The sequence below is a fragment of the Cherax quadricarinatus genome, chromosome 2, assembly GCF_038502225.1.
Source record: "Cherax quadricarinatus isolate ZL_2023a chromosome 2, ASM3850222v1, whole genome shotgun sequence".
In the NCBI taxonomy this organism is placed as follows: domain Eukaryota; kingdom Metazoa; phylum Arthropoda; class Malacostraca; order Decapoda; family Parastacidae; genus Cherax; species Cherax quadricarinatus.
This window is the reverse complement of record NC_091293.1, coordinates 52,893,011-52,907,443: the sequence shown is the minus strand read 5'-3', so window position 1 is coordinate 52,907,443 and position 14,433 is coordinate 52,893,011. Positions and strand designations below refer to the sequence as shown.

At 41.2% G+C, this 14,433-nt stretch overlaps 1 protein-coding gene across 1 annotated transcript in view; it reads left to right on the top strand.

The window, feature by feature from the left end:
• Positions 1-10,382: 10,382 nt before the first annotated feature.
• The window catches only part of LOC128695434 (pseudouridylate synthase TRUB1), a 72,555-nt gene continuing 68,504 nt past the window's right edge, over positions 10,383-14,433 (top strand). Inside the window, exon 1 of the mRNA XM_070088271.1 lies at positions 10,383-10,577. The gene's annotated coding sequence lies outside the window, so the exon portion shown is untranslated. The remainder of the gene's footprint in view (positions 10,578-14,433) is intronic.

Here is a 14,433-nt window from a genome sequence, read left to right as displayed (position 1 = left end):
TGGAGGGATGTTGCATCGTTTGCCAAGTCTTTTGCTTTCATAGTGAGTGATTTTCGTGTACAAGTTCGGTACTAGTCCCTCTAGGATTTTCCAGGTGTATATAATCATGTATCTCTCCCGCCTGCGTTCCAGCGAATACAGGTTTAGGAACCTCAAGCGCTCCCAGTAATTGAGGTGTTTTATCTCCGTTATGCGCGCCATGAAGGTTCTCTGTACATTTTCTAGGTCGGCAATTTCACCTGCCTTGAAAGGTGCTGTTAGTGTGCAGCAATATTCCAGCCTAGATAGAACAAGTGACCTGAAGAGTGTCATCATGGGCTTGGCCTCCCTAGTTTTGAAGGTTCTCATTATCCATCCTGTCATTTTTCTAGCAGATGCGATTGAAACAATGTTATGGTCCTTGAAGGTGAGATCCTCCGACATGATCACTCCCAGGTCTTTGACGTTGGTGTTTCGCTCTATTTTGTGGCCAGAATTTGTTTTGTACTCTGATGAAGATTTAATTTCCTCGTGTTTACCATATCTGAGTAATTGAAATTTCTCATCGTTGAACTTCATATTGTTTTCTGCAGCCCACTGAAAGATTTGGTTGATGTCCGCCTGGAGCCTTGCAGTGTCTGCAATGGAGGACACTGTCATGAAGATTCGGGTGTCATCTGCAAAGGAAGACACGGTGCTGTGGCTGACATCCTTGTCTATGTCGGATATGAGGATGAGGAGCAAGATGGGAGCGAGTACTGTGCCTTGTGGAACAGAGCTTTTCACCGTAGCTGCCTCGGACTTTACTCTGTTGACGACTACTCTCTGTGTTCTGTTAGTGAGGAAATTATAGATCCATCGACCGACTTTTCCTGTTATTCCTTTAGCACACATTTTGTGCGCTATTACACCATGGTCACACTTGTCGAAGGCTTTTGCAAAGTCTGTATATATTACATCTGCATTCTTTTTGTCTTCTAGTGCATCTAGGACCTTGTCATAGTGATCCAAAAGTTGAGACAGACAGGAGCGACCTGTTCGAAACCCATGTTGCCCTGGGTTGTGTAACTGATGGGTTTCTAGATGGGTGGTGATCTTGCTTCTTAGGACCTTTTCAAAGATTTTTATGATATGGGATGTTAGTGCTATCGGTCTGTAGTTCTTTGCTGTTGCTTTACTGCCCCCTTTGTGGAGTGGGGCTATGTCTGTTGTTTTTAGTACCTGTGGGACGACCCCCGTGTCCATGCTCCCTCTCCATAGGATGGAAAACACGGAGTCCCATGAGTCTGGCCCTGGGGCAGAGTGCATGGGCATGTCATTTATCGCCTGTTCGAAGTCATTTGGCGTCAGGATAACATCGGATAGGCTTGTGTTAACCAAATTCTGTGGCTCTCTCATAAAAAAATCATTTTGATCTTCGACTCTCAGTCTGGTTAGCGGCTTGCTAAAAACTGAGTCATATTGGGACTTGAGTAGCTCACTCATTTCCTTGCTGTCATCTGTGTAGGACCCATCTTGTTTAAGTAGGGGCCCAATACTGGACGTTGTTCTCGACTTTGATTTGGCATAGGAGAAGAAATACTTTGGGTTTCTTTCGATTTCATTTATGGCGTTTAGTTCTTCCCGCGATTCCTGACTCCTATAAGATTCCTTTAGCTTAAGTTCGATGCTTGCTATTTCTCTGACCAGTGTCTCCCTACGCATTTCAGATATATTGACCTCTTTTAGCCGCTCTGTTATTCTTTTCCGTCGCCTGTAAAGGGAGCGCCTGTCTCTTTCTATTTTACATCTACTCCTCCTTTTTCTTAGAGGAATAAGCCTTGTGCATACATCGAGTGCCATTGAGTTAATCTGTTCTAGGCATAAGTTGGGGTCTGTGTTGCTTAGTATATCTTCCCAGCTTATATCGGTTAGGACTTGGTTTACTTGGTCCCACTTTATGTTTTTGTTATTGAAGTTGAATTTGGTGAATGCTCCCTCGTGACTAATCTCATTATGTCGGTCTGGGGCTCCACGCATACATGTCTGAACCTCAATTATGTTGTGATCTGAGTATATTGTTTTTGATATGGTGACATTTCTTATCAGATCATCATTGTTAGTGAAGATGAGGTCTAGTGTATTCTCCAGTCTAGTAGGCTCTATTATTTGCTGGTTTAAATTGAATTTTGTGCAGAGATTAAAAGCTCGTGTGAGTGTGAGTTTTCATCAGAGCTACCTCCTGGTGTTATTACTGCAACAATATTATTTGCTATATTCCTTCATTTTAGATGCCTTAAGTTGAAATCCCCCAGGAGCAAGATGTTGGGTGCAGGAGCTGGAAGATTTTCCAGACAGTGGTCAATTTTTAACAGCTGTTCCTGGAATTGCTGGGATGTTGCATCTGGAGGCTTGTAGACTACCACAATGACTAGGTTTTGGTTCTCGACCTTTACTGCTAAAACTTCCACTACATCATTTGAGGCATTAAGCAGTTCTGTGCAAACAAGTGACTCTGCAATGTACAGGCCAACCCCCCCCCCCTTTTGCCTGTTCACTCTGTCACATCTGTATAGGTTGTAACCTGGGATCCATATTTCGTTGTCCAAGTGATCCTTTATGTGGGTCTCAGTGAAAGCCGCGAACATTGCCTTTACCTCTGCAAGCAGTCCACGGATGAAAGGTATTCTGTTGTTTGTTGCTGGCTTTAGACCCTGTATATTTGCAAAGAAGAATGTCAACGGACTGGTGGTATTGTTGGTACTGGGGGGGGATTTTTTTTCCGGCATTAGTATCTGTATCTGTTGGTTTGGAGTGGAGGCCATCGACTGTGGTTCCACTCCGGGAATGACTGGATTTGGTGTACGATTTCTGCCATTTCCTGCCAGTTTTTTTTCCTTCCTGGCACTAAAAAACCTCTCCCTCTTGAGTGGCTGTGGCTACCCAGGTTTTCCCATGGCCTGGATGTTTTGTATCTTTTTGTCCCCTTTAGATGGTGTGCCTGGCAATTTAAGTTATAGCACAGTCTTTCCTGTACTGAAGAGGTACACATTTCAGGGTGAAAAAGCTTACAGGAAGGGAGTTTGCATTTTCCTGTTGTCATATGGGCGCGGCATTTTCTAGGGTGGTCATAGTTGCACGTCCCATCTGTTTTTCCAGATTTCCCATGCCTGCAGATACCAAGTGCATAGTATGTGCACAGGCTTGGTTTCCGTTTGCCTTGGGTTTCTGTGACTGTATTCCCTGTTGGCGCATGTTTCCCTGTCTTATTCCTATCCTCCCTAGCACCGACAATGGAGCTCCCACCAGTTGTTTTTGGTAATATATCCACACTATTGCTAGTGGAGTCCTCTTGTTTGCTATTTCCTGTGGTATTTCTAGTTTGCAATATTGGTTTTATCTTATCTTTGACTACACTTGTTTCCCCACTATGGCTCCTGTCCCCTATGAGGTCATTTACATGTATTCCTTCCTGCGTAAAATTCCCGACTACCTGGACAAAATCTCCAGCTTCACCATTACTGTCTCCCAGGACAGCACCTCCTGCTTCACCATTACTGTCTCCCAGGACAGCACCTCCAGCTTCACCATTACTGTCTCCCAGGACAGCACCTCCAGCTTCACCATTACTGTCTCCCAGGACAGCACCTCCAGCTTCCCCATTACTGTCTCCCAGGACAGAACCTCCAGCTTCACCATTACTGTCTCCCAGGACAGCACCTCCAGCTTCACCATTACTGTCTCCCAGGACAGCACCTCCAGCTTCACCATTACTGTCTCCCAGGACAGCACCTCCAGCTTCCCCATTACTGTCTCCCAGGACAGCACCTCCAGCTTCACCATTACTGTCTCCCAGGACAGCACTATCAGCCCCACATTTACTGACTACCAGGACATCACCTCCAGCCTCACAGTTTCTGACTACATGACCAGTATCAAGGGCAGTACCATTCAGCCCAGACTTTTTATGTTCCCATCTGTTGTAGAAAGCTTCCAGGTTGTCTATGAAAGCAGCTTTGATGTCATCCTCTTTTAATACCCTTGTGATTTTAGCCCACAGATTTATCTCATTTGGGCATACCCAAAAACACTTCCCTGTTTTAATACTGCTTGTAGCTAGTTCTTGGATATCTGCACAAGGGGCGTGACACTAATTTCCACAAAAATGACAATTTATCCATGTGGAAGCCCGTTTGTTCGATTGACTGCAGACTACACAGAGCTTCATAATGATTTGAATGGTTGATTTACTGTAATTCTACTAGCAACTTCTTGAATACTCTATTAATAACCTCCTTAAATGAAGCTCTAGCTATTTGTATTTCTATTTCTAACTGTACTTGTATATTGGACAGCTTTCCGTGTACGTTCCTGATTTATATTTATTGTTTGTGTTTGATAAGGGTGCCTACAACCCCATCCGTTTACAGTCTGCTTTATTGTCCAACGAATCCGTTTGAAACCAGTCAAGGGTTCGGACCAGTCAAGGATTCAGACCAGTCTGATCTGATCAGTGGGTCACTTATTTAAAACATATTGGTCGGTGATTTGGGCTAACATATGAAGGATCTACTTGAAATTATCTACCCGAGTAATATGTGATTTGATTGATACAAAAGTATAACTTGCGTGTTGAAGAACCGGTGATTTCTGGCAGCTCCTACAATGACGAATGGTCGAGCCTCAACCCTTGTTTATCAATCACTGTATCTAGCTTTTCTAGGTTTTTTCCGTCTCCACCACAATAAATGCTATATTATCACTATAGTTGACTGGTGGAAATTTTGGAGGAAGGACGCTTTTTCTGTAGTAATAATTGCTTCTCGTTGTGTATATTGCAACCGCTGGTAACTACAGGTTATATGAAATTCACAGTATACGTCTGGTATTTCAAGAAAAAAGAAACTAATGAAAGTCACTCCACTCCACTAAGTACCATTATAATACTGGTTAGTTGCTACTACAACACTGTATTCTGCTATTCACTGGTATCACTAGATTATATGCGTGTACACTAGCAGGCCAGGAAGATTATTAGAACAGCTGACCTCTGTGGTAAGTTTCTGGCGACTTCTAGCACCTGCCTCTATAGGCTTATCATTACACCAACGTTTGTACAAAATTCAAAACCAAGATGGCGAGTCTCCTCTGCCCAGACGCAGGCTTTCTGTTTTCTATGACATAAATATTATTAAATACAGTAAGATAAGATAAGATAAGATTTCGTTCGGATTTTTAACCCCGGAGGGTTAGCCACCCAGGATAACCCAAAAAAGTCAGTGCGTCATCGAGGACTGTCTAACTTATTTCCATTGGGGTCCTTAATCTTGTCCCCCAGGATGCGACCCACACCAGTCGACTAACACCCAGGTACCTATTTGCTGCTAGGTGAACAGGACAACAGGTGTAAGGAAACGTGTCGAAATGTTTCCACCCGCCGGGAATCGAACCCGGGCCCTCCGTGTGTGAAGCGGGAGCTTTAGCCACCAGACCACCGGGCCATCTATGGCCATCTATTTACATATAAATACGGAATTTCTGGAAAATATATACAGTATTTTCCACAAAACTATCATTACACCTCGGGAAAACTGAAGCCATTCTCTATGGCAGGAAACATAAACTGAGAAGTGTAAATAATTTTAATGTCCAGTGTAATGGGGAGCTCATCACTTCAGTTTCCTCAGTAAAATATCTAGGAATCCCCTTTGACCCATGCATGTCAGGAGAATTGATAGGGAACAGAGTAGTAAAGAAAGCGAGTGCCAGACTGAAATTCCTCTATAGACAAACACAGTGTCTACTTGCTGAGGCTCGCAGGACCCTATGTCAAGCTCTTATACAGTGTCATATGGATTATGCTTGCTCTTCATGGTTTACCTGGAGTTTACCTGGAGAGAGTTCCGGGGGTCAACGCCCCCGCGGCCCGGTCTGTGACCGGGCCTCCTGGTGGATCAGAGCCTGGTACTTTGCCTTGACAAAAAAAAAAAACACTGAAAGATAGACTGCAAATCACCCAGAACAAAATTGTAAGATTCATCCTGGACCTGGGTCCAAGAGAGCATGTAGGCCAGGATGAATTACAGCAGTTGGATATGCTGAATGTTGAAGACAGAGTAAAACAACTGAAGCTAAATCATGTTTATAAAATTGCTCACAAACAGTGTCCAGAATATCTTGCTGTCAGTTTTGTCAAGGTTGGGAACCAAAGCAATCATAGTACTAAGGGGAGAGAGCACAACTTTGTAGTACCCACACTCAGTGGCCAGGCTTCAAACACCTTCTATTGTACCGCAATAAAGAAATGGAACAGACTGTCCGCACATGTGAAAGCCAGTCATAGCATGAACCAGTTCAAGAAGAGTGCCAAAAGGTGTCTGATGAATGTAGCAACAGAAAGGGAGGGGAATGATTTTTTATTTTTTTAGCTAACACACGTGTAATTTTCCCTTATTCCTAGTAATGACCATCGTATTGTAGATAGTCTTAATGACCCTCGTGCAGTATATAGTCTTTTTAGTATGATAATAAGGTGTTATCTTCATTATGGAATAATAGTAAGATATTATAATCTTCATATTATAATAATAAGGTAAAAGGACCCCAATGGAAATAAGTCACTCTGTCTGACTTTTTTGGGTTATCCCAGGTTCTCTACACATATGCTGCTATGTATGATAATCTATGTAACTGTATTTGTGTATACCTGAATAAACTTACTTACACATGTGTCTAATTTATCACTGTATGTATCTTTATTAAATTGTAAGTTGTTTTATCTGGGTATATTTTACTTCCCCGTTTGAGCTGTGTTTATAAGGTCCATTTGTCAGAGAGTAAATTGCAAACTGTATTGATTTACATATTTTTTTCTTCTGGAGAATCAAGTCCCTGATAAGGTGCCTACTGCTCAGTTTCTCAGGCCAAGCTCCCCTTATCAGGACCAATACCTTAAGATAAGATAAAATAAGATTTCGTTCGGATTTTTAAACCCGGAGGGTTAGTCACCAAGGGTACTCCTAGAAAGTCAGTGCATTTATTTATTTATTTATTTATTAACAATATGAGCATACATACAGAGGTACAAAAAAATACAGATAAGAGCAGCATGCCAAAGCCCCTTATACTATGCATAGCATTACGGGCTGGCTTAAAATTAACTAAGCAATGATGAAATCAGTGATAATACATTATTGTAAACAGATAACTATAAAGCACAAATGAGTATTACAAAGACAGGTCATATGGTTGCATGCATTGTTGTACATTCAGTCGTATGGAGTATTCTGTTAGGTAGTGTGTTTAAAAAATAATAAAGTTAGATTGGGTTTTAGGTTTAACATTTATGTGATATAATTGTGAGAAACATTTAAGATATACAATTTATAAGGTTCAGTTATTCAGTATTTATTTGGTTTTGGGTGAGTAAGTGATCTTTGAGAAGAGACTTGAATTTATAAACAGGTAGTGTTTCTTTTATATTTACAGGTAATGAATTCCAGATTTTAGGGCCTTTTATGTGCATTGAGTTTTTGCATAGTGTGAGATGGACACGAGGAACATCAAAGAGTGATCTGTGCCTTGTGTTATGGTCATGTGTTCTGTTGAGGTTGGCAAGGAGATGTTTGAGGGGAGGGTTAATATCAGAGTTAAGTGTTCTATGTATGTAATAGGTGCAGTAATAAGTATGGATGTTTTGTATTGTGAGTAGGTTTAGTGTATTGAATATTGGTGGAGTGTGCTGCCTGTAGTGAGAATTTGTTATCATTCTAACTGCAGCCTTTTGTTGGGTAATTAGTGGTCTGAGATGGTTAATTGTTGTTGAGCCCCATGCACAAATTCCATAGGTGAGATAGGGGTAAATAAGAGAGTGATATAGGGCCAGGAGGGCTGATTGTGGAACATAGTACCGTATCTTCGATAGTATGCCTACAGTCTTGGAAATTTTCTTAGAAATTTGAGTCTATTATCAAGGTGGATTCCTAAGAATTTTCCCTCTGTTAGCTTTGTGATAGGTGATCCGTTTATCATTATGTTAAGAGGGACATCTGTAGCTCTGTTACCAAACTGAATGAAGTAGGTTTTGTCAATGTTTAGTGTAAGTTTGTTAGTCCTCATCCAGGTAGATATTTTCTGTAATTCGGTATTTACAGTATTGGCTAGCGTGACTGGGCTCGGGTGAGAGAAGACGTATGTAGTGTCATCTGCAAATAGTGTGGGTTTGAGTAATTGCGAAGCATTTGGAAGGTCATTTATGTATAGGAGAAAGAGAAGAGGGCCAAGGACACTTCCCTGTGGGACACCAACTGTAATTGGTTGCGCAGAAGAGTTTGCCCCATTTGCGTACACATATTGGCTTCTGTTGCTGAGGTATGACTTGAGGTAGTTGAGGGAGTGCCCTCTTATACCATAGTGTGACAATTTTACGTGGAGCAAGTCATGGTCAACTGTATCAAAAGCTTTACGTAAGTCAATGAAGATCCCCAGTGGGACTTCTTTTTTCTTTATTGCAGTGTATATATGTTCTAGCATGTGTATAATAGCATCATTAGTATTTTTATTAGGCCTGAATCCAAATTGGCAGGGGTTGAGTATGTTTTGGGAGATAAGGTAGGAGTAGATTCGTTTATGAATTAATTTTTCGAAGATTTTTGAGAGAGGGTGTAAGTTGGATATTGGCCTATAGTTATTCAACTCTGTTTGGTCTCCTCCTTTGTGGATCGGGGTGACCCTTGCTATTTTGAGTACTGTAGGGAAGGTGGAGGATTCTATGGATTTGTTAAAGAGTGTTGCAATGATTGGTGATAGCACTTGTGACAGTTTTTTGTATATAAAGGGTGGTAAGGTATTTAAATCTCCTGCCTTGTTTTTTAGTGCGTTGATAATAAGGGAGACTTCGTATGGGTTAGTCGGAGCTAGGAACAGTGTGTTCGGGTAGTTGCCGGTGAAGTAGTCATTTGGTGGGGTATCTGAGCTTGGGATTTTATTGGCAAGGTTTTGTCCTATAGTGGAGAAGACCTGGACCTGGACCTGGAGAGAGTTTAGGTCCAGGTCTTCTCCACATTGAGTCTGTTTGCTGTTTCTGTTGGTGGGAGTTGGGGTTCATCTGATTTTGCTAATTTTATTTCGCTATTTCGTGATATCTTTTTTGTTCCCAGAATTTCTGATAGGGTTTTCCAGGTCTTTTTTATATCACCTCGTAAGTTGGATAATCTGTTCTCATAATACAATTTTTTTGCCCTTCTTATCAGGCTGGTTAGGATTGACGAGTAACGTTTTGTTTGGTCTCTGGTTATGTGACCCATTCTGTACTGTTTTTCATATTGGTGTTTTGTATTTATGGATTTGAGAATGCTGGGTGTTCAGTCTCTTAGCTGTCATCTGTTTAGTTTTTTTAGGGCAGTGCTTGTTATAGAGGTATTGGGTCTTTTTTAGAAAATTATTAATACATTCGTCAATATTTGTATAGATTTCTAGCTCAGTGTGCCAATCAATGTTTGCTACTGCTGTTGTGAAGTTATTAATGGCTGCCTCATTGTGAAGTCTGAAGGTGACTTTAGTAGTGTCTTGGGGTAGTTTACCAAGAGTTGTTATGAGGAAAGTAGGGTAGTGGTCTGTGGTATTATCTGTAATTATGCCTGATTTTAAAGGGGATATGGTGTTGGTCCAGATGTGGTCAAGTAGGGAAACACTAGTCTCTGTAACTCTTGTAGGTTTTGTTACTGTTGGTAGTAACATACAGTTACTCATTGTGTTTGTGAATTCAGTAACGTGTGGGTCCTGGTCTTGCATCATCGAGGATTGTTTGTTTTATTTCCACTGGGGTCCTCAACCTTGTTTTACCTATCCCATTTTATTTCTCATTGGTTTTTTCCTGCTCTAACCCAAATTCCGTGTCTCTCCTTACTCATATGACTTTAGCTACTTTCATCTCTTCCACTGTTAAAACAGCAAGTGGTGGCAGCGTATTTCTAACCGAGAGAACAGGGTATAATCACCTCTTCTCTCAAATTCTAGTAATTTCTCCCGTTTCTGATTGTTTCCTGTGTTCTTATACTTTTGTCCTCTCCGAGTCTGCTAGTGGCTTTCTTTGTAATTTATATTTTATAATATGTAAGCCACACATTGTAAGCTTTGCAAGGAAATAAACATTTTCATTTTAATCATCGAGTTCTCTGTCGACCTTAGGGTGGGACTGGGGAGGTAGCTGCGTTTGTCATTTTATTCTGGCCCATACTTGAGCCTTCTTGTGGGCCTCGGGGCTCATTTGGGACACAGTACATATCCCCCAAGTCATATTCCTTATTTATCTTCATTCCACAGTGGACAAGGTTTCTTCCCCGGACACCGGAAGTCATGGCTCGATACGGCGTAAGTTATCAATGGCCCTAAAATACCTATAACAACAAGGAATCAGAGTAAGCTGACGGTAGCCCTATAAAACCCAACAAAAAGATGGTAGGAACTTGCACTTGCGTTGGTTGTCACAATGGAAATTGTGCTAATCTGTATGGTGTATAAATATACCTAGTTGGATGGATCTTATTGTAACCAGCTGGCCCAGTGGCTGACGCGCTGGCCTGGAGTTTTATGACTCGCTCGCCACGAGTTTGTTAGCAGTAAGTAAATCGTGTCATTAAAATTTCATGAGTCAGATGGTAATGTGCTTAGGACAAGGTTTTTCAACTCCTGCACCCCTCAAGGGAGGTTCCTTGATGCTGGTGAGGGGCTCTTGATCTAGGGATTTGGATCTGCTTCGATTCCCTGAATCAAGTCTGAATATCTTCCATTTCCCCCCACATGCGCTGTATAATCCTATGGGTTTAGCGCTCCCCATGATTATAATAATAATAATCAACTCCTGCTCTTGCCTTCGTCGTGTGTGAACGTTTCGCTCTTGTAGGAGCATCACTGACATTTCTTCCATTCTTTTTCTTTTGTCCTTATCTTATTTTGTCGGCTGGGCATGTTTCAGGAAGTGTAAGTTTATTCAGGTATACACAAATACAGTTACATAGATTAACATACATAGCAGCATATGTGTAGAGAACCTAGGATAACCCAGAAAAAGTCAAAGTGACTTACATGTATTTCCAGTGGCTCTTCCCTTTCTGTAGCTATATTCGTTAAGTACCTTTTGGCTCTCTTCTTAAACTGGCTCATGCAGTGATAGGCTTTGACATGTGCAGGCAGTCTGTTCCACCCTTAGCTGGTTGCTAAACGCAGGTGAGGGTGTGGATGTTTCGGCTCTGCCGGGGGTTGGAAAGGGGGTCCATTGGGGTCCAAGAACTCCAAGGGCTTATTTCCATTGGGGTCCAAAGATCCTCGTGGAAATTAGTCACCGTGATTTTTTTGTGGTTATCCTAGGTAATTTACACACATATGTTACTATGTATGATAATTGTAATCACCAATTAGTATAACTGTACTTATAAGTACCTGCAACTAAATAAACTTAGCTCTATATGCAATAGGACTCCTGTTCCCTTTTCTTTCATCGCTCAGGTACCTGTTAGCTCTCAAAGCCTGTACTACCATGAGCCAGTTCAGGAAGTGCTAAAAGGTGCCTAATGAATGAAGCTTCAGAAAGGGAGGAGAGTAATTTCTTGTATAGTTAACATTCATGTATGTACTTATTATTGTAAGCTGACCCCTCTTTATTTAATGTTCATGTAAATAACTCTGTTCACTTTATTCCTATTGCATCTCCTTTTACTGTAAGTAATTTTCACACAATTGAGCTACTTACTTAGTTGTTTTAATTTTTAATAATAATAATTGTTTCCACAAGTACATGTACAATGTATACAGGCCTAGCCGACATCAGTGATATTCTACTGTATAGAAAGCCATCGTCATGATTCGCCAAATTGTAATGACATGATTGTAAACAAACCACGGTACGAGTAGGGATCGAGCTCATGGCAGGTGAGTCGCAAAACTCCAGGCCAGAGCGTAAGCCACTGGGCCAACTGGCTACAATAAGATTCATCCAACTAGGTATATTTATACTCTATAGGGAGGTCATTATGGATCCCACTGTGACCACAAATGCAAGCTTTTAAAGATGAATTTCCCACCAGTGTGGTCATGATGAACTCTAGTTCAAGTGCTCTCAATGCCAGCTTCATACCGCATGGCTACTCTTAATAACACCATTATTTATTTCCAGGCTTTCTTAACTGCATTTTCAGTATCTTCACATTGCAGCACCTATAGGAGCAACCCCAAAACACATCAATACTGGGCATCACAAATCTTGCCCAGCAAAACACAAGCAACTGCTTTCAGCCATGTTGATCTGAGAGAGAGAGAGAGAGAGGGAGAGGGAAAGGGATAGGGAGAGGGAGAGGGAGAGGGAGAGGGAGTGGGAGGGGATGGGATTGGATGGGGTAGAGGATGTAAATCCCACACTTGACAGACAGAAAACACAAGAGCTTTACTGTTAAAATAAACTAATTTATTATTATTTGCTTGTTGTCTTGCAATAAGCACCAATTAACATACCTTATGTTTATACAGATATTTTATATAACAAAATAATTTAATATCATATACATATTTAGTGTTTTTACATACATGACAGATAAGCATATTTAGTGTACTCACCTAATTGTGGCTGCAGGGGTTGATCCATAGTGCTCTATATAGCTATATATATGTAGTATCTAAGACTAAACATAGGAATGATCATGTCTTATGGTAAGTCAAGCCAGGCATACCTTAACAGCTCATCTTTCACAAAACTATATAAAAAAAAACTACCAAATTATACTAATTAGCCACAACTTTACTGCTATCTATATAACATGCAGGCACTGTACTTCCCACCTCCAGCACTCATGCCTGGCTAACTGGGTTTCCCTGAATCCCATCATAAATGTTACCTTGCTCACACTCCTAAAGCACATAAGATTATAAAAACTGTTTGCCTCTGCTCACTCCTATCTAACTCTTGCTCTTATCACATGATCCTATTGGATTATTAATTTTTTCATAATTTTTTATATTTTATTATACAGTGGAACCTCAAAAATCGAACTTAATCCGTTCCAGGAGCTAGTTCTAAATTCGAAAAGTCTGAAATTTGAAGCAATATTTCCCATAAGAAATAATGGAAATACAATTAATGTTCCAGAAACCCAATAATATTCACACAAAAAATACATTTTATAGAGATTAAATACAGTTTTACATACAACAAATACTATAGTTTTTAATTATGTATAGTAATACAAATAAAATAAAATTTTTACTTACCTTTATTGAAGATTGGTGATGGCATCTGGAAGATAGGGATGAGGAGAGAGGAAGTTGGGGTTAGTGTTTGGAAGGAGAATCCCCCTCCATGAGGACTTCAGGTAAAGCCCTCTCTGGGGTTACTTCCCTTCTCTGTCTTTTAATGCCACTAGGACCAGCTTGAGAGTCACTGGACCCCTGTCTCACAAAATAACTGTCCACAGTCCTCTGTTTCTGGTGCCTCTTTAACATTTCCCTAAAATGGGACGTGGTTCTGTCACTGAACTTGTTGCAAAGATGGTTTGTTTCAGCTTGCTCAGGGTGGTACTTCTGCACAAACATTTGAACATCATTCCACTTGGCACAAATCTCCTTAATCTTTGAAGAAGGCACCTCATCCACTCCCTCTTCCTCCTCTTCTGAAGCAAGTTCCTCAGCTGTGGTCTGATACTGCTCCAGATGAAGCTCTTGCAGCTCTTCAGTGGTTAGCTCTTCCCTGTGGTCCTCCACCAACTCTTCCACATCCTCACCACTCACCTCCATCCCCAGGGTGTTCCCCAATGCCACAATAGAGTCCACAACAGACAGAGGGTCAGCTGAGTCAGGGTCAACCTCAAACCCTTCAAAATCCCTCTTTTGGACACAATCTGGCCACAATTGTCTCCAAGCAGAGTTCAAAGTCCTGGAAGTCACTCCCTTCCAAGCCTTACCTATAAGGCTTATGGAGTTGTAGATGAAGTGATTCCTCCAGAACTCCCTTAGGGTCAACTTAGTGTCTGTGGTCACTTCAAAGCACTTTTCAAACACTTCTTTTGTGTAGAGTTTTTTGAAGTTAGAAATGACCTGCTGGTCCATGGGCTGGAGGAGAGGAGTGGTGTTAGGAGGCAAGAACTTCACTTTTATAAAACTGAATTCCTTAGACAAGAGGTCTAATAAGTTTGGAGGATGAGCAGGAGCATTGTCCATTAACAGGAGGCACTTGAGTGGCAATTTCTTTTCCTGGAGGTATTTTTTCACACTGGGGCCAAACACTTCACAGACCCACTCTTTGAAAATTTGCCTTGTGACCCATGCCTTATGATTTGCTTTCCTCAAGACACATAACTTGTTCTTAAAGACATTGTTTTTCTTAAACACTCTGGGATTTTCTGAATGATACACAAGTAAAGGCTTCACTTTAAAATCACCACTAGCATTAGCACAGAACAAAAGAGTAAGCCTGTCTTTCATAGGCTT